This window comes from Callorhinus ursinus, unplaced genomic scaffold (assembly GCF_003265705.2).
Source record: "Callorhinus ursinus isolate GAN/ISIS: 27379988/994484 unplaced genomic scaffold, GSC_fseal_2.0 scaffold80, whole genome shotgun sequence".
In the NCBI taxonomy this organism is placed as follows: Eukaryota; Metazoa; Chordata; class Mammalia; order Carnivora; family Otariidae; genus Callorhinus; species Callorhinus ursinus.
The window spans coordinates 2,624,705-2,647,081 of NW_027397142.1; the positions used below are offsets into that span (position 1 = coordinate 2,624,705).

Here is a 22,377-nt window from a genome sequence, read left to right on the forward strand (position 1 = left end):
TAAAATATCCAGCCAACTCCTGAAAAATAACGAGTGGTTGCCATAGCAACCGTGCTTCCAGAAATCACATGGAGAACATGAAAAGGATTGCAATCAAAGAAATCCACCTGGTTTTAGACTTTAATTTTGGAGAAACGAATTCACCCCAAATGATTTATGAAACAAACACTATTTTATTTTCCTCCAAAATTATTATAGGAAGAAAAAAAAGGTTTTCTTTTCTTTTTTTTTTTTTTTAAATTCAAAACATTGATGGGAATTCCAAAGGGAGTGAAAACAGGGTCTGTGCATCTGGAAGTGTTCCGCCGCCTCCACACACCTGCGCGGGCTCCGGGTTGCTGGTCACAGATGCCATTTTGGGAGTGGCTGTCCTTAAATGCCGACTCACAGATTGTCGTTGAGCACCTGTTTCCTCTTCACGGTCCCTTTGAGAGGGTCTGCATCCCATGGCCTGGCTCTCCAGTGGTTGCTGTCCAGTTGGCCAAACAAAAAGCCCACGTAGGAACCCATGGAGAAGACGTAACTCCTCAGCCAGCGAAGATGGGGGGGCGCTGCTGAGCAGGGAAGGGAGCGTGGCTTGGGAAGGAAAGTCAGAGTGAGGCCAGGCGGGGCCTGAAGTTTCGGCCAGAGGGATGATGGAGAGGGTGGGAGTGTGGTTCTGGGGTGGGCAAGGGCGGTGCCCAGGACAGGGCACTAGCTGGCCTAGGTGAGGTGGAGTCAGGAATGTGCTGGGACAATGGGCAGAGACCGGCAGGTAGGGTGTGGCTGTGGGGACGTGGTTGGTGGCTTCAGGGTCTGGGGTCAGAGAGAGAGGTCAGTGACCGGAGTGGCCTGACAGCAGGGTCAGGCGTCCCCCAGCCCTCTGAACGGGCTCCAGCTGCCCTGGTAGATCCTTGGGTGCTGCCACTGCACCCCCACTGTCCCTTCTACTGCTCCCCGGTCTAGTCTTTGTGCTCACACACAGCCACACGCCCATCGCTCCCTGAGGCTTTGTCCCAGGGGCTTAACATTTGTGTTGCCAAAATAAGACTTGGAGGAGGTGCCAGGTGAGGGGAATAGTCTGTGATGCGGTTCATCGGTTGGGGTCCCCGGGAGGCAGAGGGGGCACCCGAATTAGGATGATTCCAGGAAAATAGGCACCAAATGCCAGGTGGGGAGCAAGGTGCAGAGAAGCCCCAAGGAAAGATGTGGGACCCTGTTGCCACGGCAGACAGATGGGACAGGGAAGGACCTGCCGTCAGAAGCCGGAGGAGAAAGTTGTGTGGAGAAAGGACAGGCAGTGGGGGGTGACCCCAGGACAAGGGAGCAGCTTCTCTGTGACCTCCTGCCAGCCCACTCTGTGGCTGGGGGGCAAGGTCAGCTGTGGCTGTAGTGCAAACAGACCAGCCTGCCAGGGCAGGGGGCGGGACGGAGCAGGGACCCGCATCCAGGGAGGCCCCACGTGGTGGGGACGCATGGTGCCTGGGAGTCCTTGAAAGTCCTCGTGACTTTCTCTCTTTTCCAAACTCCTGCAGCCAGTGCACGAGAATCTGGGAAGGTGGGAGCCTTTGCAGCACCCCCAGACCGGCACCCATGGGAAGGATCCCACCTGGCCAGGAAGACCAAGTAACTTACTATCCTGTCGGGATACTTCTGAGGGTGGATGCGCTAGTAATCATTATGCCAGGACAGTAGGCATAAGCTCACTGGTCCTAGCAAAATGGGGACATATGGTCACCTTATCTCTCTCTGCTCGCCTTCCCCGCAACCACGGTGTCCTTGCCACATACGCTGGGAGAGGCTAGAGGACGGCGCGGTCCCTGTGGCTTGGGATGGGCTGGCCAGCGAGGTCTTCTAGAAAAGCTGAGCCTTGGGTGTGATCAGTGGTGGGATTCAGTCAGGCAAGAGTGAAAATCAAATTTTATGTCAGGAACAAATAATCTCTTCTAACGCTTTGAAGAGAAATAAACAGATCTGCTCGATACGCTATTTAGAGACACACCAAAACCTTCAGAAAGTGCCTTTCAATGCCAAATGCTAATTATAAGAGGGAACATGTCTTTCTGTAGTTCCAGCTTATTGTAGAAAGTGACAGCTCTTGATGCTAGCAAATGAGGTTGCATGTTATATATCCTGTAGTAATTTGGTGTGTATAATGGAAAATCGATGTTAACTTTTAAGGTCATTACCGAAGGCCTCCTGGGGTCACCCCTTCTCTGGACAGGTCTCCTTATTGCTCCATATTAGAAATCAGCTTGAGGCCTGACCTTTCCCTGAAACCCACTGGAGTCTCTTCTGGACTCTACAGTCTGCTCAGGCAACTTCGGCCCTCAGGGCGCCTGTCCACGGGGCACAAACTTTAACTCTGAGCAGCACAGAAAAGCACGGATTTAATTGTCCTGGGACGATGGTCCTAGTCAGGGCTGGAACCAGGTCCCCCTAAAGAGCTGTGTAGCCTTTGGGCCTCAGCTATCACTGAATGAGTGAATGAATGAATGAGAATGAATGGACAAACGAAGGAACCTTATTAAGTGTACACTTAGCGCCTGCTTGGATTGCGGAACATTGCAGAAAGTTCTTTATACCTCCTCTATATTCATCTTCACTGCAGTTTCCCTGTTGGGATGGTTTTGATATTCTCACCACTTCCAGATTTACAGAGGGGGATGCAGAATCTTCTCTTCTGAGACGGTTCTCATTCTGCTGCTTGGCCAACTCCATCCCTTCAGGGTTATTGGCTTAACAGGAGTGTGACGTGTGGAACCCCGCTCGCTGCCCCCTGCGGTAAGAGAGCAATGCCTAATTCAGGCAAGCCCCCCATCTGCACACTTCCTTCACCTAACCCCTGTTTGGGAGCCCTGAGGATGCTGTCTGGAGAAATCAAGTAAGAATGGGAGGGAGGTGACTTTGTTGCAGGAAATGTATACAGGTCTTCCAGGTTTTAACTGTTTTAAGCTGTTTATCCTGGAACGTCATCCCCCAGCAATCCAGGGTCTGTGCTATGGGGACAGAGATCAGACTTCTCAAGAATGTCAAAGAAAGCTTAACTTGGACCAACAGGAGGAATGTGAAGAGTGGGCTTTAGCTCAATGTAAATCTGACATTTCTGTCAGGCACGTTGAAAAAGTGGAACGTGGTATCTCCAGGAACTGTGATTTTCTTTCATAAGATGCTCCAGTAGAGACTGATCTGTAATTATGGGAGACACTGAGAAGGGGGTACCTGCCTGTGGTGGAGGTGGTGAGCTGTCATGCAAAGAATATGAATTTCAGAACCAGGTCAGTTTGGCCCAAATCCGGGCCGTCACTTTCCAGCTATCTGTGCAACTCACTAAGCCCCTCAAGACTCTCTATGATAACCGTGATTGGGTCATCACACGGTTTTGAGTACTAAAGCAGGGGACACACATAAAGTGTCCCAGAGCGGGCACTAACAGCTGGGCCCACCACGTGGGGCAGACGCCACCACCCTCACGCATCCCCAGGCCGTGCGCACGCACTCACGGAAATGCCACCGCACGCAGGAAGTCACATTGGAAGGCGAGGAAATGAGAGCCACGCTATTGCAGGGATGACCCTTGATCCTCTCTGATTTATTTTCTAGGTAAATTATTGACAGAGTAGACTTGAGTCAAGACTGGTAGCAGACGCCCTACAGGGTCCTGCACCGTCACCCAATGCTGTGACCCAGAAGCGGGAGCCACCCGGCCAGGCGGGCCCCGGGCCCTGTCCAGCTCAGGGGAACCACAGTGCTTCCTTGAAGGGCCAAGGCCGTGCCTTTTAATACTGGGGACTGTAACTGAGGCCAGACTGTTTGGTTATAGATCTTACAAGAGAGGCAGCCTCCTCTGTTCCCCGCCCCCACCCCTCTACGCCCGTGCTGATGAGTCAAGAAAGCTTTTAAAGTGGTTCCTTCCTCACATTCTTCTAGGCCTGGGGCCATGAACGTGGGGAAAAGTGGGTGCTCTGTGGGTGGTTGCCGGTGGAGAAAGCCCCTGGGTGGCGGACAGCCGGGTAGCCCCCACCTACCCTGGTTTTCACTGCCGGCACCCTCGTTGGGTCGGGGGGCGGAGGGTGTCTGCTCCAGGTTGTGCAATTCAGTAGTATTTATTGGTCAGATCCTGGAGTCCTGAGGAGCTGAGCCAGCTGGTGGGGGGGTGGGAACACAAGCAAAACAGAGCGTGTGATCAGTGAGCGCTCGGAGAGGGCGGGGAGCCCCTCGCTGTCCTGCTGGGAAACCTCCAGAAATGCCTCATGGCCTCATGGGTAAGCCTCAGTCCAAGCCTTACCTATTTTGACTCCAGTCTGATGTTTGCTTTGGGGCATATTCCTTGTAACTGGTGCTCGACAGTTTAGCTAAATGTACTCACTGTCGCTCGTGGAGGAAAAGTTTCTGTCTGTCCTCCCTGCAGGAAGAGAGGCTGCTCCCCGATTTGTAGGCGGCAGAGAGCCCAGTGTGTAAATTGTGTCTCTCAGAAACATTCTGAAAGCCCCTCCCAGCCTCATGACTGACGTTTTACCTAAAGGGATGGTGAAGAGTACCCCTGGGGGAGGCCCCAGCGGGAGGAGCAGGACCTGCAGAGGGCGGAGGGGGGGCCCTGAGAGAAAGGGAGAGTGCCACCAGAGTTCACCTGCCACATCCCTCGCCACCCTTCTCCCTCCTCGCCGCGTGGCCTCTGTTCCAGCCCTGCTCAAGTGCGGTCATCACAACAGGGGATGTCGATGTCTACCTCCCCTTTGTGCGGCTTCAGGGGTGGTCTGAAGCAGTGAGTGTACAGAAACCTCAGGTCAAGTTCCAGCCGGGAGCTACATGTGTAGGCGTCGTGGTGCATGGGTGGAGGGGCTCACGCTTGCTGGTTCTCAGTGACTGTCAGGGCACTGGGCTGCTTTCTCCAGAACAGTATAAAGGGTGGGAGTTACGCTTGCGGGGAAGGGTATCCCCACAAATACAGCCACCTGACCACCCACACACCCACCTTCGTGCAGTAGCTTTTTATTTTGAGAGCATTTCATATTTATAGAAGAATTGGAAAAATAGTACAAAGAGCTTTCCTATTACATCCTTTACCTAAATTGCCAATTGTTCGCGCTTGCCTCCATTGACTTTACTATTCTGTGCAGGTGTGTACGTGTGGCTGAAGCCTTTTTACTGAATGACTTGAGGATTAGGTGTAGAAGGCATGCTCCTTTACTGTAAGTAAGTCGGTGTGTGTTTTCCGGGAAGAGGGCGTTTTGTTAGGAAGGCACAGTCGGGTTCTCCAAGGCGGGGTGTTGTCATGGGATGCAGACTCGGTGTCCTGATCTCAGCTGTCACGCTCGTGTCTTTCACGGGCAAGCGCTGAGCCCTGTCTTAGGGTCCAGGCCAGGGTTAACGCCGTGCTTGGCTCTGCGTGCTCTCCGTCATCTGCTGTCACTGGAGCATCTCCTCCATCTTTCTGTGTCCTTTGTGACCTTTATAGTTTTGAGGAGTACCGAACGGTTTTTCTGTACTGTGCCCGTCAGTGTGACTTGTCCGATGTCTCCTCACAGTTAGAATTTTGGCCAGAATCCGGCGGAAATGATACTGTGTCCTGTCCCGCGCATCGTATCGAGAGGCACATGACGTCGGTTTGTCCTGTGCAGGGTGCTGTTCGAGGTCACACCCGTGAGGTTTTTCTGTCCTGAGGGTGCTGTTTGTTCCTTGAAATTAAGAAATTTCCATTTGTGTGGAGATTTTTGGAGACTATATTCACATCTTTTGCTTCATTACATTTTCACCTGTAGTTTTAGCGTCTGTTGATGATTCTTGCCTGAGTTGAATATCGTAGTGGTTGCTGCACAGCCATTTTCTGACTTTGTTTCCCTTTGCATCTATCAGTTGGCATTCCAGAAAACGATGGAGCACATACGAATTTGCATGTCGTCCTGGTACAGGAGCTAATTAGCTGTGCTCATTGTCTCCATGTCCTTCCAGTTTTAGTAAACGTACTGTTGTGGCAAGTACCACTCTCGCCTGTGGATCACACGCACCACACACACACACATGCTTCATGCACACAAGCCTACGTGCACACACATGCACACACGCACGCACATGTGCATCCACATACACACCTGCACACACATGTACACGTGCACACGCACGCACACACATGCACATATGTACACAGAGACACACACGTACACGCACACACATGCATGTGTATAGGCACGCACACATGCACACACACATGCACTCTCATGTACACGTGCACACATGCATGCACACACGTGTACATGCACGCACACAGACACGTGCACACACATGCATGCACACGTGTACATGCACGCACACACACATGCACATGTGCACGCACACAGACACACGTGCACACACATGCACGCACACATGCAACATGTCCGCACATGTACACACACAGAGACACACATGCACACACACATGTACACATGCATGCACACACATGTACGTGCACACACGCATGCACACACATGTGCACAAACACACACCCTCTCTGCTGGGACTGTGGCACATCACTGCCACCCAATATGCTTCCCTGTCCCACCTAATTCCTTCAGTCTGCACCCTGTAATGTTCTCTTCCAAAGTCAGTAAATGTACAAGTGAGACAGAGAAACTGAGGCACAGCCTAAAGTTTAGTCTCCTTATTTTAGTGATGAAATCGTCACCCAGGTCACTTTCCAGAGTTCACACGGCTGGCTAGTGCCCCTTGTGCGATGTTCCAGAGGAAAACAGCCCTTCTGTTGGTGAAGGCTATTGCCTTTACCCCTGTTGGCAGGAAAGAGTGAGTTTTCCCTAGGCAATTTCTAAGTCTGGAAAGGGAGATCTCAGGGATGAGAATATTGAAGAAACAGAATGATTGCGAAGAATATATATGTATGTATTTGTAATATCCTTTGTGTGTGTGTGTGTGTGTGTGTGTGTGTGTGTGTGTGTTTAAAATCCCCTTTGAGGATTCCTCTTTGAGAAACAGTCCATTTGCATCATAATAGACACAGGCTCATTCTCTGGGATGCTTTGGGATGCAAATCCATAAAGGCTGATTTAAGGGCTAGGGAAGTTCCCTGCAGGTGCAGCTAGGCCAGACTGCACCCTGCAGCAGGGCAGGTTACGCTGTGACAGAAGACATGTCAGCTCTCCTGGAGCGTCCTGCTCATGTAGAAGTCCTCCTGGTCGGCCTTAGTGGACAGTCAGCGAGTCTCAGTTCAGTTCTTAGAAAAGCTGCGTGTTTCTGCTCAGTTGTCTGAGAGTGAGGATTTGGGCTCAATATGTGAGTGATTTTTATAATGATCTCATGGACGTGGAGAAGGGGCCAGGCCGAGAGGAGTTGGTGGAGCTTGAGAGGGTGCAAGATTCTGTCTTTCCTTCCCTGGGAAGCAGCTGTTTGAGAATCTCGTCTTCTGGGGTCGGTAGTGTTCCCATGCACACACCCACCATGCCATTGGGCAGGGAGGTGCCGTGTGGGCTTCCGTGCAGGCCAGGGAGCCTGTGGCCTTCTTGCTGTGAGTGTGTTGGTGGCAGGACGCCCCTCACACGTGCTCAGGATGGCCCCCCTTCTTCTGTGGGGGCCCCTTCTCCCTGAAAGAGGGCTCACTTGCCCTCACCGCCCTTTTCTGCCTTCACTCCTGCCCTGTCTGCGTCTTCCTGGCCTTCAAGGGCAGCTCCTGTCCGAATCCGTTCTGTGGGAGGCTCAGTGCCGGTGAGAGTGAGCTGGTGCACGCCCTCCACACTGGGATTGGTCTCCTAGACAGTCTCACCCCGCGTGAGCGGGAGGATTGGTGCTTCGTGTGTCAGGAGTGGCACTAAATGACGCAGTGCTCAGCCTCTACAAGTCCACAGGCGAGGAAACCAAGGCCCCGGGGCTTAAACCACACATCCGAGACCAGAGTTAGGAATGGTGGGGTGCTGTCCGCATCCCAGGTGCACGCCTGCAAGCTTCTCAGGGGTATGGGACGGGCCTCGGATACCTGGGCACGTGGCAGGAATGTGAAGATATATCATCCACTAAGAAGGCTTTCCAACAACAACTTGGCAGGAGGGGTGGCCAAGTATAGATTGAACGAATGGGTCCCGAGTGAGGGGACTCACAAGCCCTTTCTTTGATTTTGGATTTTCTACACTTGGAAATATCTGTGCCTGCATAGGATCAAATGAAAGTGCAACCTCTCAGTCCTTAAATAGTACTTTTCCCAATTCAGAGTCAATCCTAATTAAGTAATAGAGGAGAAAAACAGCAGAAGGGGAGCCCTCTGCCCGCACGTGTTCACCCGCTCTCCCAAGAAGCCCCCAACTCCATAAGAGACACTGCTTTGAAGGGAGATAAGAGTTCTTCACAAAGACTTTTCTGGTTTTCTGACTTTTCCTAGTGGGTGGCCTTCACATGTCCCCAAGACCCCTCTGGTGAGGCACGGCTCTGGTACCGCCATTTTCCTTGGGACATGTCTGGTTCCATCTGAAGGGCCAGCTGCAGCGGCAGGCCTCTGTTCAGTAGAGGAGGGGGGTAATGGCTGGGAGAGGAGCTGTAGAAGCAGATCTCCAAGCGACATTAGGGGGGTCAACCCAGACACCCAGAATTCACCCTGACCCCCCCATGAGCGCACATGGATGAGGACCCAGGGAGTCAGTGAGGAGGGAGCTGACTAGGAGGTTGCTTGTAGCTGTGGCCCAGTGGTTGTGGCTGCGGGTGGACTGATGTCAGGGGTGATGGGAAAACCTCTCGGGAGACCTTCAGTGACCTATATTAATGAGACAAGAAGGCAGGGGAGGTGTGGAAAGAGCTTAGGATTTGGGTCAGTCTTCACTGTGCCATTTTATGTGCATGAAGATTTACACACCACGAAATCAATTCAGTGTATGTATTTTAGTGAAAAATTGTAAATAATTTCATATCCTCTTTTAGAGAAAAAGAACATTCCTCAGAGGCATGAGTGAGTTGATAAAGTTCTCCAGTTTGCCAGCCCACTAATTTCAGTTCTAGAAAATGAGAAGAATGGAATACTAACATGGTTATTTATATAAGAATAATTGTGTATCAATTAGACAAGTTGGAAAAATGAAATTATTAATGTGGGTGCGATGCTATGCGGCAGTCCTCTTTGGCTGATTGGATTATAAAGTAAAATACTGTAGCTTGTGCTACTGGTGCTATGCCCGTATGATGAAATACTATGCCATCATTAAAATCGTAGTTCGGGAGAATTTTTTATTATATAAGAAAATTTCTATATTACAACCTTGAATAGAAATAGTGGGAAAATAAAATCTAAAACTAGATGTAAAGTCCAAATATTATAAATAAGGAATAAGGAATATTAGGAAAAATTGATACGCCAACTACACTATATTGGCGGTTTCTGAGGGTCTCTGGTTCCAGCATCACTTATATTTCTCACAACACCACCAAAAACCCAATATACTTTAGTTTAAGAAAACACACAGGAATTGGTCATTATGGTTATGTAGCAAAAGCGGCATGGGAAAGAGGTCCAGTCTGAGGGCAGAGAGCGATGGCTGTGTTAGGTTTTTACAGGAAGCTGCCCTCCCTAGGTTGAGGTAGTGGGATGGGCCCAGAGTTTATGTCCTGTCGAGGCTTCCGGCCTCCATATCGTATGGCTCACTGAAGGTAACACCAGGCCTGACCCTGCTGGCTCCTTAGGGTCTTGTCAGTTTCCCCGGTGATGTGGCCCACTCTCCTTACTTCCCTGGGTTGGCTCTAGGTCTGCTGACCCACACTTGCCCACTTCACTTCAGTCTGGGTCTGCCTGGATCCAGCCAGTCACGGCCCACCGCCACCAGCTGCTCGGTCTCCTGTCAGCCCCCTCCGTGCCCCCCACCTGCGCAGCCCCACCCGAGAGAAGGGGTGTAGCTGACAACAACAAAAGCAGCAGCAAGAACTACAATCCCTTATTCAGAATCTCTGTGTGCAGGGCACACCTCTGCTCTCTTACTGCATCGTAAGCACGCTGAAGGCAGGGCCATGTCTAATTCAACTTGGTAGCTCCAGGGTGCCACGGGGCATGTTTAGTGAACTTGGGTTAATGTGTCAATCAATTCCTCTGTAGCCTGGATGATTGTTAACAGAGTCATTATGCATTTAAAATGCACCATTAACCCTATTTGAGCTGTGAAACGGATATCTGTTGCTGAGTACCAAATTACCCCAAAACTTAGTGGTTTCAAACACCGAACATTCTTATCTCACAGTGCTGGGGAATAGGAATTTGGAGGTGGCTTACCTTGGGGGTTCTGGCCCTGCCCAGCTCTCTCGGGAGCATAGAGCCCCAGTGCTGGCTGGGCAGCATCATCCGAAGGCCCGACCAGGGCATCAGGGTCCCCTTTCGGGCTCACCCTCATGGCCGTTGGTGGGAGGCCTCACTTGGGGCCACTTGGGCCCTTCCTCTTGATGGAACATCTGGCTTCTCCCAGAATAAGAGATTCCAAAGGGCGGGTGGGGGGGGCGTGGAGGTCAACCAAGTCGGAAGTGTTGTGTTGTGAGGGAAATGATCTCATTTCCAAAGGTGCATTTGGTCTCTTCTCTTTATCCATTAAAGGCAAGTCACAAAATCCAGCCCACACACAAGGCTCCACCTCTCGAAGGAAACGTATCAGAGAATTGGCGGCCATGCTTTAAAAATCACCACAAAGTTTCCAGGGGTTCACCTAAGTGGGCCTGAAGTTGAGGCAGGTAATGGTAGGCTCTGGCCTGTGGTGGGCACGTGAGCGGCCTGGCTAATGCACTGTGTCCTGGAGACAGGCTCCTTGGGCCTTCCTCCCGCCTCTTGCTAGGGACTCAGCTCCAGAGGGGCATGGCTCAGCTTGCCACAGCGTGCGCTGTCTTCCCTCTTTGTGAAAGCTAGAAGGACAGTGGCTCTCGTAGCTCTGCTCTATTTCATGGTCCAGCTTGAGAAGGAGAGGGACACAGCCTGTCATGGGAGCCACCTTGCTGCTTCCTTCAGCAGTGATACGGAGTTCTCCCACCTCCCCTCGGAGGGACTGTAATGCCACTTGCACTTGTAAACATCCACTTCTCAACACTTCTGTAAATAAAACACACCTCCAGACCCATTCGTGCCCCATCAAATACCTGTACTCCAAAAGCAAATCATGCCAGGCTGGTCGTGCAGATGGTAACTGTAAACAGCCTTTAGATTTGCTCTGCAAACAGTCCCATCAGCCCTTGTTCGAATATGCTGATGGTGCTGAAAGATTTGTGATGTTTAGAGTAGTGACGAAACATAAGCACGTATTTTGCAGAGTACAAATGTGAATTCAATGAAATAAAATGGAAGTTCACTTCATTTAAGGGAGGGGCTCGTTTGACTCAGAGGCAAATAAGAGATAATTTCCTTCTTTCTATGAATTACAGCAATATCAACTTATGTCGGAAGTAAAACTGAAAAATTAAACTTCATAAGCCATTCATTCATCCAAATATGTGCCAGGCTTCTGACACTGTGTTAACCAATTTGGGTACAGCAGTGAACAACCAAAATCCTTGCCTTCATTGGGCTTGCATTCTAATGGGTAAAAATAATAAAAAAAAAAATCATTAAACAGTATTTTATGTTACCTGATGGTGAATTCCAAGGGGAAAAATATAGAGGATTCTTTTTTGGGGGCGGGGAGTAGCTTAACATTATAAAAACTGTGGTCAGTGAAGTCATACTAAGAAGTAGACATTTGCCCAAATAGCTAACTGAGGCAAAGGAGTGAACCAGTGGGGTAGCTGAGAGAAGAGCTCTCTGTGACTAGAGAAGAACAAATGCAAATGTCCTGAGGCAGGTGAGGTCTGGTACAAGTGCATCAGGGAAGCCGCTGTGGTTTGAGGGAGGTCAGGGACACAAGGTGGAACCTGATCCGGTCGTGCCTTTTTTGGCCATTATTTAGGGAATTTGGCTTTAACCAGAGTGAAATGGGCAGCTGCTGGTGGGTGTGAGGGAAAAGGCAGATAATCCGACAGATGTTTATACTAGGATCCTCTGGTGCTCTGTGGGAAGGGGATTTGGTTAGGAAGCTATTACAAGAATCTCAGCAAGATTTGATGGTGACTTCACCAGGGTTTTGACAGTGGACATACTGAGGAGGACGCAGGCTTGTCAAGATTTGCTGACAGACTGGATGTGGACTGCGAGGGAAGAGTCGGGTTTTTGGCTGAGCCCCAGGACGGATGGAATTGTCATTTTTTGAGATGGGGCGGGGTACACTGTGGGAGGACCAGGTTTGGGGTTAGGTTTGGAATTGGAAGGCTTGAGATACATTGCATATTCCAGTACATGGGTAAGTCTAGACTTCAGGGAGTTTGAAGTTAGATGAGATTTCCAGGGGTCCCTCCTGATCGGTGGCAGAATCAGTGTCACCTTCCCTGAAGCGGTCCCAGTGTCCCCTGACAGCCTCGTCACTCCCCACACCCAGCAGTTAACTCCAGAGTCACAAGAAGAAAAGCCGGTGTCTTTGTTTCTTTGCTGGTGATCATCTGCTGCCTCTGGAATGGACCCTCCCTCCTGTCTCCACTCACTGTTTGACCAGATGCCTGCTGAGTCTTCACCACACACCACCCATAACACGGCTCTCATGACCTGTCTGCCTTGCACCCTACGCTCCATGGACCCGTGAGGGGTCTCTCTAGTGCGTCTGTGGCCCCAGAGCCATCCCTGCCATAGCTTGCATTATCTTGCTGTGGCTCCCTGCGTGTTTACCTCTTCTGCGGTGCTTGCTTCTACTGTAACACGTGACATGGCGTCTGGAGTGTCCTTGCAGATTTCTGTGCAGCCCCGGAAGCTCCCAACGAGAATGGGCTGCTTAGTACTGTGTCAGCACCTCGCTAGCTCTCAGTGACCATCTCTTGTCTTCTTCTCTCTCCCCTCCCCCCTTCCTTCTTTCTTCCCACACACATGTGTATAATCCCAGACAGTGCAAGGAGAAGCGTGAAGCAAAGGAGGCTTTTGGAAGGGAGGTTGTAGGAGCAGAAGGAGGAAAGTGTATCAGAGAAGAGAGTGGCCGACAACGGTGAGGGTTGTTGATCCACAGCAAGGATGAGAAATGTGCAGTCAGAAAATCTCACTGCATTTGTAAGTAGGACTTTGCTGGGGAACTGCATATGAACAGTTAGAACATGTGTGTTCTCACCTTTCTAGTTGCCTGCTCATTCATTTCTTCCCTCATTCACTCAGGAAACATTTGCGTGAGGACCTACCTGACCCTATGGGGGAAATGTTTTATCACGTCGGGTTGGAACAACCCGAGCCTCGGGTGGGTGTGCACAGCTCCTGCGGCCCAAGCCCCTCCCTCTCTGGTTTTCCCTGTATGGACTGCCCAGCACATTGGGCCTTTGGCCCTGCGTTGGCACCTACATGTCCATGTGGCTGTAGGGTCCAATGTCGCCTTGCTGTCCTGGGCCCACCACTGAGCATGGAGGAATGATGCTCACAGCTGACGGATGACCGCCAGGAAATGCACCTGGCTGGAGGGGTGGGGGCGGGGGGTTGCTTTCTTGATATGTTTTTGGCTAGACCTTGAGAAATTTTGCTTCCTGGACAATTTAGTCATATTTTATGAAGATCATTTGTCAGTGGCTAGAAGATTGGACGTGCATGATGTATGGCTGAGGAGGACTAATGAGCTCTTCCTTCCACACACTCTGTCAAAGTCAGGTGCGATGCCCAGAGTGGAACTTGCTTCGGTAACACTGGCGAATGTGTTCTGATGATTAAGAAGGCACGATATTCATATTTTAAAGCTCCCGTGGCTTCTCAAAACAGCCTGCCGCCATGAATGTATCCAGTGGCTGGACAGGGGACCCTTCGGCTCTCACACACCTCTCCGGATCTGGGCTGTCCATGTGACTGCCTCTCTGTTCTTGTAGCTCTTAATCTGTGATAATTCCTTCAAAACAGAAGAGCAAGAAGAGGGATAAGCATTCACAGTAAGACCGAATGCTCTTCTGCCCTCCTCCCTGACCCATAATCTAAGATGTCAGGAGCACGTACGTGAGAAGAAGGTGAGTGGGAGAGGCAGGGGCCGGGGCCACTCATCGCCCCTCCCTTGTTGGATGGCATTGTGGATGCGGAGGGGTGGGCCACAAAATCATGAAAGGTGATCTGATCAAAGGAGCATCTAACTGTGGGGTTCCCAGTCCCGGCCTGGCCGTTCATTGCGGCAGAACCAGGGGCCAGGCCAGGAGCAGCACTCGGCCCCTCTGTGCCTCTCTAGCAGACCCCTCACCCTATCCCAGTTTCGGGTCTGTTGAACCCATCGTATTCAGCAGCTAAATCTTCAGGGCAAGTCCGCATTGCGAGTCACACCTCAGCAGGCTCTTCAATATCTAGCCGTGACTCCCTTTCTGGTTCTGCCCCTCACCCCTTCCCCATGTGTGCCTGAAGACCCAGCTATAACCCATCAACTTGCCCAATCCCCCCCCAAACATACCCAGCTCCCAGAGATTCTGGTTTCCACCACCCCATAAAGAAAAGACAAGGGGCTCTGCCTACCCATCGTGGAGACCTACTCAGGATAATTTCTTTCAGAAAACATCCTGAGTTCCCCAGGCTCCAGTAGGTCCTTTCTTCTTTGCTCCCAGAGGACCATTCTGGAAAGGCTGCTTCCACTGTAAAACTCATGTGTTTTGCCTGCCTGTCTTCCCTGTTAGGGACTCAGTTCCTTCCGAATGGGAACAGTGAGGCCATGTCTGTTTTCCCTAAATCTCTGGCTACTCATTCTGGCCCGAGAGGCATTATTTCCTTGGTGAGCATGCTGCTAGACAGTGACTTTGCAGGGCTGAGCAGAACAGGTAGGATTTCTATACTTGTGACAGGGTCAAACAAACACAAGTAAACATATATTTAAAATTGCAGTAATGGTCACAAAAGGGCAAAACAGAAAACCCAGAATCATGACTACTTCCTCTGGCCACCCCCGGGCTCGAACCCTGAATGATGCCAGTAGCCACTGACAGAACTCTTCAAATTGTGCAGTGCACAGAGGCCGAGGAGCCCTGGGATGTGGAGGTTGGGGCACCCACTGACGGTGCCTGAGGAAGGTGGGGGGTCGTGTCTGTGGCTTTTGGCCTGGCAGGCCTGGGCACTGGAGGGGAGATGCTGGGATCTCCGATGCTGGCCGGGGGTCTGGGACCTTTGGCGTCTGCCGACATCTCAGACGCAGGCCCAGAAGACCACCGTTGGGCCCCTCACTAAAGCGGGCTGAGTATCTGAGCCCCCCCGAGTTCATGGTGGGTATTTGATTTCATTTGAGCCTCAGCCGTGTTCATTGCCTTTGAAATCTCATTCAGTTGAATTTAATAACAAATAAATAATTCATGAGAGCTGGGGAAGGAAAGGAAAATGAAAATAAAGAAATGCATTCACCCCAGTGCAGACAGGGGCACCTTGATATAGCTCTACCTCTGTGCTCAGCAGGTCAGCTTGCTTCTGAGCAGATTCATGACACCAAAGAAGGAGCGTTCCCTCCCTCGGGACCCTCAGGGTCTTCCTGTCACCTGGCTTCTGTGGGCCAGGGATTGAGCAAGAGATGGGCATGTGCCCACCTGCAGGTGGGTCGGCCTGGTGCTCATCCGCCTCTCGGCTATCAATCCTCTCCGAACCCCTGTTCCCTTGCATGTACAGTGTGGGCGCCTTTACTAAGAGAACTGATTTCGGCAAATGTCATGAATGGACATAGAACAATTAGATCAGGGGACAATTAGACATGACTGTCCCGTTCCTGCCTGACCCAGCCATCTGTCTCTGCACCCCCAAGGACGGGACGCACCGGTGCTCTGGGGTGCTTGCTCAATGCCCAGCATCACCTGTGAAGACATGCCGAAGCATTTAATCTGAACCTAATCCAACTCTTAGGTCCAGCTTTCAGCTGATAGGAAACGTGGGACAGAGGATCTAGTTCATGGGTGCCAGAAGGAGACCACCCCAAAAGTCTGGAGGTGGGACATTGCAGGAGACAGCTTTCCCATTCTTTCCAACAGGCTGTGATGTGCAGTGGGACCAGGGGGTTGTTGGGCGGGGTGCGTCCTAAGTTGAAGCACACATAACACGGGCAACATGTGAGCCTGGGTACATCCTTGCAGACACAGACCAGCTCCACAAGCCATTTCTGAATAATGAGGGAAGTTATCGGATGACAGTGAGGTGATATTAGGAAATTATATTCATTTTCTAAAAAGTATGAAATGTTTTTAATTAGTAACATAGGAAAATATCCAGGACTTGAGTTCTCCATTCTTTTTTTATTTTTTAAGATTTATTTATTTGGGAGACAGAGCATGCGCATGAGGGGGCGTGCAGAGAGAGAAAGAATCTCAAGCAGACTCCATGCTGAGCATGGAGCCCAGTGTGGGGATCGATCCCACAGCCCTGAGATCAGGACCTGAGCTGAAATCAGCCAACTGTTCCACCCCCCCCCGCCGAGTTCTCCATTCTTAAAAGAGTTGCCCAAGACTCAGATTTTTCAAAAAAGGTGCATCCTAAGTTGTTTACAGATAAAATGTCTTAATGTTTGTATTTACTTGAAGAAATGTTTTAAAAGATCAAATTTAATGTGGAAAACAAGTAACAGTTGTCAAAGTCTGGATGCTGGGTGTATGAAAATTAATTATGATCTACCATGCTATCGACTCTTCTCAACATTTTAAAATCACATAGTTGTTTTTTTTTTTTAAGTTGACCACAAAGATTTTATGGGTGATATGTGTATTTTATCCCTGGTAGGACATTATTCTTTTTCAGCTGGGAGAGATGGTAAGAATTAGTTGGTCTGATTAACAATCCATTGACCATCCATGGTCACCTGTCAGAGGACGCTGAACCCCTGAAGGAATAAGGCCCTTGGAAAGGCATTTGACAGACAGAGAGAGAGCAGGATCAGGGGAGTTGCAGAGGGAGAGGGAGAAGCAAGTTCCCTACCAAGCAGGGACCCTGACCTGGGGCTCCATCCCAGGACCCAAAGGCAGACGCTCAACCAGCTGAGCCACACAGGTGCCCCGAAGGGCATGTTTTGATGGCAGAACAAGGAGCAGGGAGAGGAGACTCTTCAGAAGTCAGCGTCTTCCTCGGGGAAGGAGGTCAGCGGCACATCGGCCTTGGTTGCCTGGAGGACCCACGTGGGGGCCGGTGACAGGCGGTGAGCTTCTGGAGCCCCGATGGGGAGAAAGGAGCCTGCAAAATACAGAAGTCAGTTCTTACCAGTTTTAGTACTGATTGCTGTCTTGTTATTCACTGACCAGAGGGGTTCCCATGGCTCTAAAGAGAAGTGTGGGTAATCACACGGCCAGAGTAACCGGGGGAGCTGAGCATAACGTTTTTAGCTGGGCGCCATGGTCAGACCGCCAGGGCTCCGGCGAGCAGAACGGCCTTCAGTAGCACAGGCTTAGCCGAGGTGGACTGGGAGTCAGCCCGTCGGCTCGGCCACTTCCCCCTGCCCGTCTCCATGTCGTCATGGTAACACAGGGGCAGGAACTGTGCATCTCCGAAGAATGTCGGGGGCTCAAATAAGAAAACCTACCTCGAGCTCTTCTGAACGTGCCTGGCCCACAAGGAGCACTCGGCAAACATTAGCCGTTGTGATTATCACCGGGGTTTGTAGTGCCGCGGCACCTGTCAGAAGGAAGCATGATTAATGCCAGGGCCTAATGCAGAATATTTATTTCAGTTATTTTTCTAGTCTGGATAGTGCCAGAGCGGGTAACAACAATAGAAACAAGGAGGTATTTTTTTTTCCTTTGTTTGGAAGCATGATTTAGTTGATGAAATTAGATGTCTCTTCTGATCTGTTTTTTCTTTGTCCCCAGAGTGGGCCATAAAATCCCATCTAAATATAACCGAAGAAAATCTACTTGCAGTGTCTTGATGGGGGCATATGAGTAACCCCCAGATTGATATTGTGTTGATGTGTAGGCAGGCTGTATAATTAAGGATAATTTCTCCACAGCCTTAAAATATTTTTAGGCATCAGGGAGGATCCTTTCCCTTGACAGAAGAGTGGTGAAACAGACATTTTAAACTTTAAAAAATGCTTTGTTTAAAATTCATTTAGCTGGGTGCCTGGGTGGCTCAGTGGGTTAAGCATGTACCTCCGGCTCAGGTCATGATCCCCCCCGGAGCCCTGGGATCAAGCCCCGCGTTGGGCTCCCTGCTCAGCGGGGAGTCTGCTTCTCCCTCTGCCTCCTGCGCACTCTCTCTCTCTCTCTGACAAATAAATAACCATCTTTAAATTTCATTTAGGCCAGCAGGGGTGGGGGCTGGCTAGCAGAACCCATGTTTGCCAGTTCATCATCTTCCCCTACTCCAAAAATTCTCCTCACGTGCTGACGGAGCTGCATCATGAAGCCTGGGGAGATGGACACTGCCCATCATCTCTGAGGCAGATAACTTCGGTGGACAGTAGGTCTCATATCGAGTGGGGTGACAGAACCGTCACCGTTCCTGTCAGACATCCAGGCAACTTTCTCTCAGAGAGATTAAATGCCTGGTGAATTTAAACCAAGGGTTACATCATCAGCAGGGGGTGGATGAAGAAACATAGGACATTTTTTTAGCAAGAAAGGGATTCACAGGAGATAAAAGGAATCTTTTAGATATTGGAAAACATTGCCGCAAATGTTATTATCTTCACAGAATACTTTGCAAGAATATTTTGCCGAGTTGAGCTCCTGAAGGAGGAGCTCAGATGATTTCTTTCTCTGGCCAGTAACAAGCCACTCTCACCCAGAGCTTCGTCTAGCACAGGCCCAGGCACGCCACCAGGAACTGAGCAAATGCCAGGCGGTGTCCAGGTCAAGGGCAGACTCTCTCTTACCCACGGCAGAATCGACCCTTTGGGGTTATCTTGGCCCTGTCATTCACTAGCTGAATTACCTTGAGCTAGTTATCAAACTCAGAAAAGTCCCGGTTTTGTTATCTGTAAAATGGGGATGACAGTACCTCTGTCCCAGGGATGTTAGAGTTCACATGAGATCATGGACGGCCATGGAGCCAAGCCATCCATCTTCAGCCTGACACAATAAAAAAAAAAAACCCAACTTTCATTCAGTTATTGAGGTGGAGGGAGGAGAAGGTACTAGTAGGACCACAGCACAGAGGTGAGTTCCCAAGGAAAATTCCCCATGAGTTTCATCTTCCTTGTAGGAGGGCCTGCACCGTCTCCTGCCCGCGCCTGGTGAGTGGGCTACCAAGCCGCCAGGCGCCCTGCAGTGGCACGGACGGTAGGGGACAGTGCACCCCATCTTAGCCATACAGCCAGCCTTTCAGATCCGTGAACCCACCCCATAGAACCACACTTTTCTCAGCACTTCCCCCTGGGCCCGTTTGCTGCCGGAAAGTCTGCCCTGATGTACGCGGCCTTCCTGCAGCGTCCGGGTGTGTGTGCTGGCTGCCAGCCCGTAGCCGTGGGGCAGATTCCAACACGGGGTGGCGGGGCTGAGCGGACCTGGCTGCTGGAAGGAGGGGAGAAGTTATTCAGGAGCCGTGGTCCTGCCTGCTGGTGCCCCCCCCCCCGCCCAGCTCACTGGCAGGCTGAAGAGGTGAGGTAGGAGGATTCAGGTCTTGTCTTTTCCCCCAGGCCTCGTGGAGCACAGCGGAAAAGCAAGGCCTGGCTCCCTGGGTCGGGAGGTTCTTGGCTTGGAGCACATCTGCCGTTGTCAGGTGTTACTAAAGACAGGTGCAGCCGGCATCCCTAACGGCTGCCACATGCAGGAGGAGTCGTCCACCCCTCGGCCCTGCCAGCATGCAGAGACAGCTTCTGCCCTTCGTGTGACACGGCCCACGAAACTCAAGGCACTTGCCTTTCTCAGTCCTCGTTACAGGGGCCCGCAGACAGCCAGTAAAACCCTCCCGGCCAGTCGGTGATGAGCTTTGACAAAGTACTCCCCTGCCTTTAGTTTAAAGGATACATTGAATCATAAACCATCAGGGTATATTTGTGACCCTCACGGGGTTTAAGTACTTTATTCTAATGTACCCCATCAGTCGGGTGGCCCAGGATGTTTGTGGCCGTCACTCTGGACAGTAACGCAGCACAGCGCGCCTGCCATTGTGTCTCGCTCTCAGTGGGTGGGGTCTGGGCCTGGGAAAGATCATGGGACTGTGCGTTCGGCCATTTGCTCCTGAAGACACCTGCTGCAGTGTGTCAGTCCTGGTGGGAAGACCTATGGTTTTGGGTTCTTCAGGTTGGGTTGGTTGACTTTGACAAAGCCTTGGCTTTTCCCTTGTAAAACGAGGACAGTGCAAACCTACGAGAGTTATTGTGGGTACGCAGCCATTCAAACAGTTACCTCCGTGTAGCTGAATGCAGTTCACTTTCCCGAGGGCTGTGTGGTGAAACTGTTGTCACCACAGAGTGATAATCAGTGCATGAGGTGACCCTACCTGAGTTCAAATTCCGAGCCGAAGAAGGGTTTCTCTCCAGTTGTGTACAGCTTAGATGTGAAATCAAATATAAAACCAAGTGTGCGTTTCCGTGACAGATGGTCAAATCCTTACCTTTTCTAAAACGTTCCATGTCCTTCACGTGACTGCTCCCGTGTGGGCATATGGTATGTAGGCTAAATAAGATGTGTATCCTTTGGTTAGTTATGCAAACAGATCATAAACTTCTTCAGTCTGGGACTGTCTTCTGTTTCATGTACGTTTTCTCCTTCAAAGAAGAACTGAATGAAAAATGGTTGGATGGATCAATGGATGGATGGACGGATGGACCTTTACTTTCTTAAAAAAAAGCCTTTATATCTGACTTTGTTTTGCAAGAGAATAAAATGCTTGATTCTGATTGGCCCTTAGAAACCAGGGCCCCCCAGTATTCCCCTTGTTTAGGAGATGGGAAGCATTTTTGCCCTGGCCTTCCCCATTCCCCAGAGGCCTCTCAGTAAGTTTATCCTCAAGCAATTCGTTTATGGTCGGATTTGCGAATTCTTTCAGAACGTCTCTGAGCAAGTAAGCAAGCAGTTAATATGTCCTTTCCCCAGTAAAACAAAACTGAGCACTTGTTCTTTCATAGATGTCCGAGCATTAGGCTTTCAGTGTCTAAGATCCACACATTTCTTGCCCTCTGCCACTGTTCCACCTTTATAAACCAGTAGTTTCTGCTTGGATTAGTTCTGATCTGCCTCTCTTGACTTTTCTTTAATTATTAACCCAGCCAAATTTTTGTTTAATCGGATACCACAAGTATTCAAGTCCCATCTCTTTTCCTAGAAGGAGAACTTGGAGAACAATTCTAAGAAGACGAGATAATATGAATTGAAAAAACAAACTCTAGGCTCTGACTGGCTCCGGGGCAGATAACAACGTTCATTCTTGATCCGTCTTCATCTTCAACACAAGTTGGTGTAGTGCATCTTCAGAGTGATGACCTCAAGTAAGCCTCCCCAAGATCCTCAGGCATCAAAACGACCTCTCTTCACTGGCCTTTGCTGTCTGTGGCAGTGAGGCGAGCCCACAGGAATTAATACATGCTCAGTCAAAAACATACATTGAAAGTATTGCTTGGTTAGACTAGCAGAAACTTAGTCTAGGCCACTCATTTCCCAAGCATTTCACGTACTAGTTATATTAAGACATCCAATTATTGCATAAAATGTAACAAATTGGTAAACATTACAATTTCACATAACGGTCATGAATCAGTCACTCAAAATGATTTATTGGAGAGGCGCATATACAAGACACCCTGCTTTACCCAAAACCATAAGATACCTAGGAATAAATTTAACCAAAGAGGCAAAGGATCTGTACTCAGAAAACTATAAAATACTCAGGAAAGAAATTGAAGAAGACACAAAGAAATGGAAAAACGTTCCATGCTCATGGATTGGGAGAACCAACATTGTGAAGATGTCAGTGCTACCCAGAGCAATCTACACATTCAATGCAATCCCCATCAAAATACCATCCACTTTTTTCAAAGAAATGGAACAAATCATCCCAAAATTTGTATGGAACCAGAAGAGACCCCGAATAGCCAGAGGAATATTGAAAAAGAAAAGCAAAGCTGGCGGCATCACAATTCCGGACTTCCAGCTCTATTACAAAGCTGTCATCATCGAGACAGTATGGTACTGGCACAAAAACAGACACATAGATCAATGGAACAGAATCGAGAGCCCAGAAATGGACCCTCAACTCTACGGTCAACTGATCTTTGACAAAGCAGGAAAGAATGTCCAATGGAAAAAAGACAGTCTCTTCAACAAGTGGTGTTGGGAAAATTGGACAGCCACATGCAGAAGAATGAAACTGGACCATTTCCTTACACCTCACACAAAAATAGACTCCAAATGGTTGAAAGACCTAAACGTGAGACAGGAGTCCATCCAAATCCTAAAGGAGAACACAGGTAGCCACCTCTTCGACCTCAGCCGCAGCAACTTCTTCCTAGAAACATCGCCAAAGGCACGGGAAGC

The 22,377-nt window shown here is 50.0% G+C and overlaps 1 protein-coding gene and 1 pseudogene across 3 annotated transcripts in view; one reads left to right on the forward strand and one right to left on the reverse strand.

The window, feature by feature from the left end:
• LOC112815873 (rRNA-processing protein FCF1 homolog pseudogene) overlaps positions 1-10,328 on the reverse strand; it is a 37,410-nt pseudogene extending 27,082 nt beyond the window's left edge.
• Positions 1-22,377, forward strand: part of DPP6 (dipeptidyl peptidase like 6) — a 949,209-nt gene that overhangs the window by 263,810 nt on the left and 663,022 nt on the right. The window lies entirely within an intron of this gene.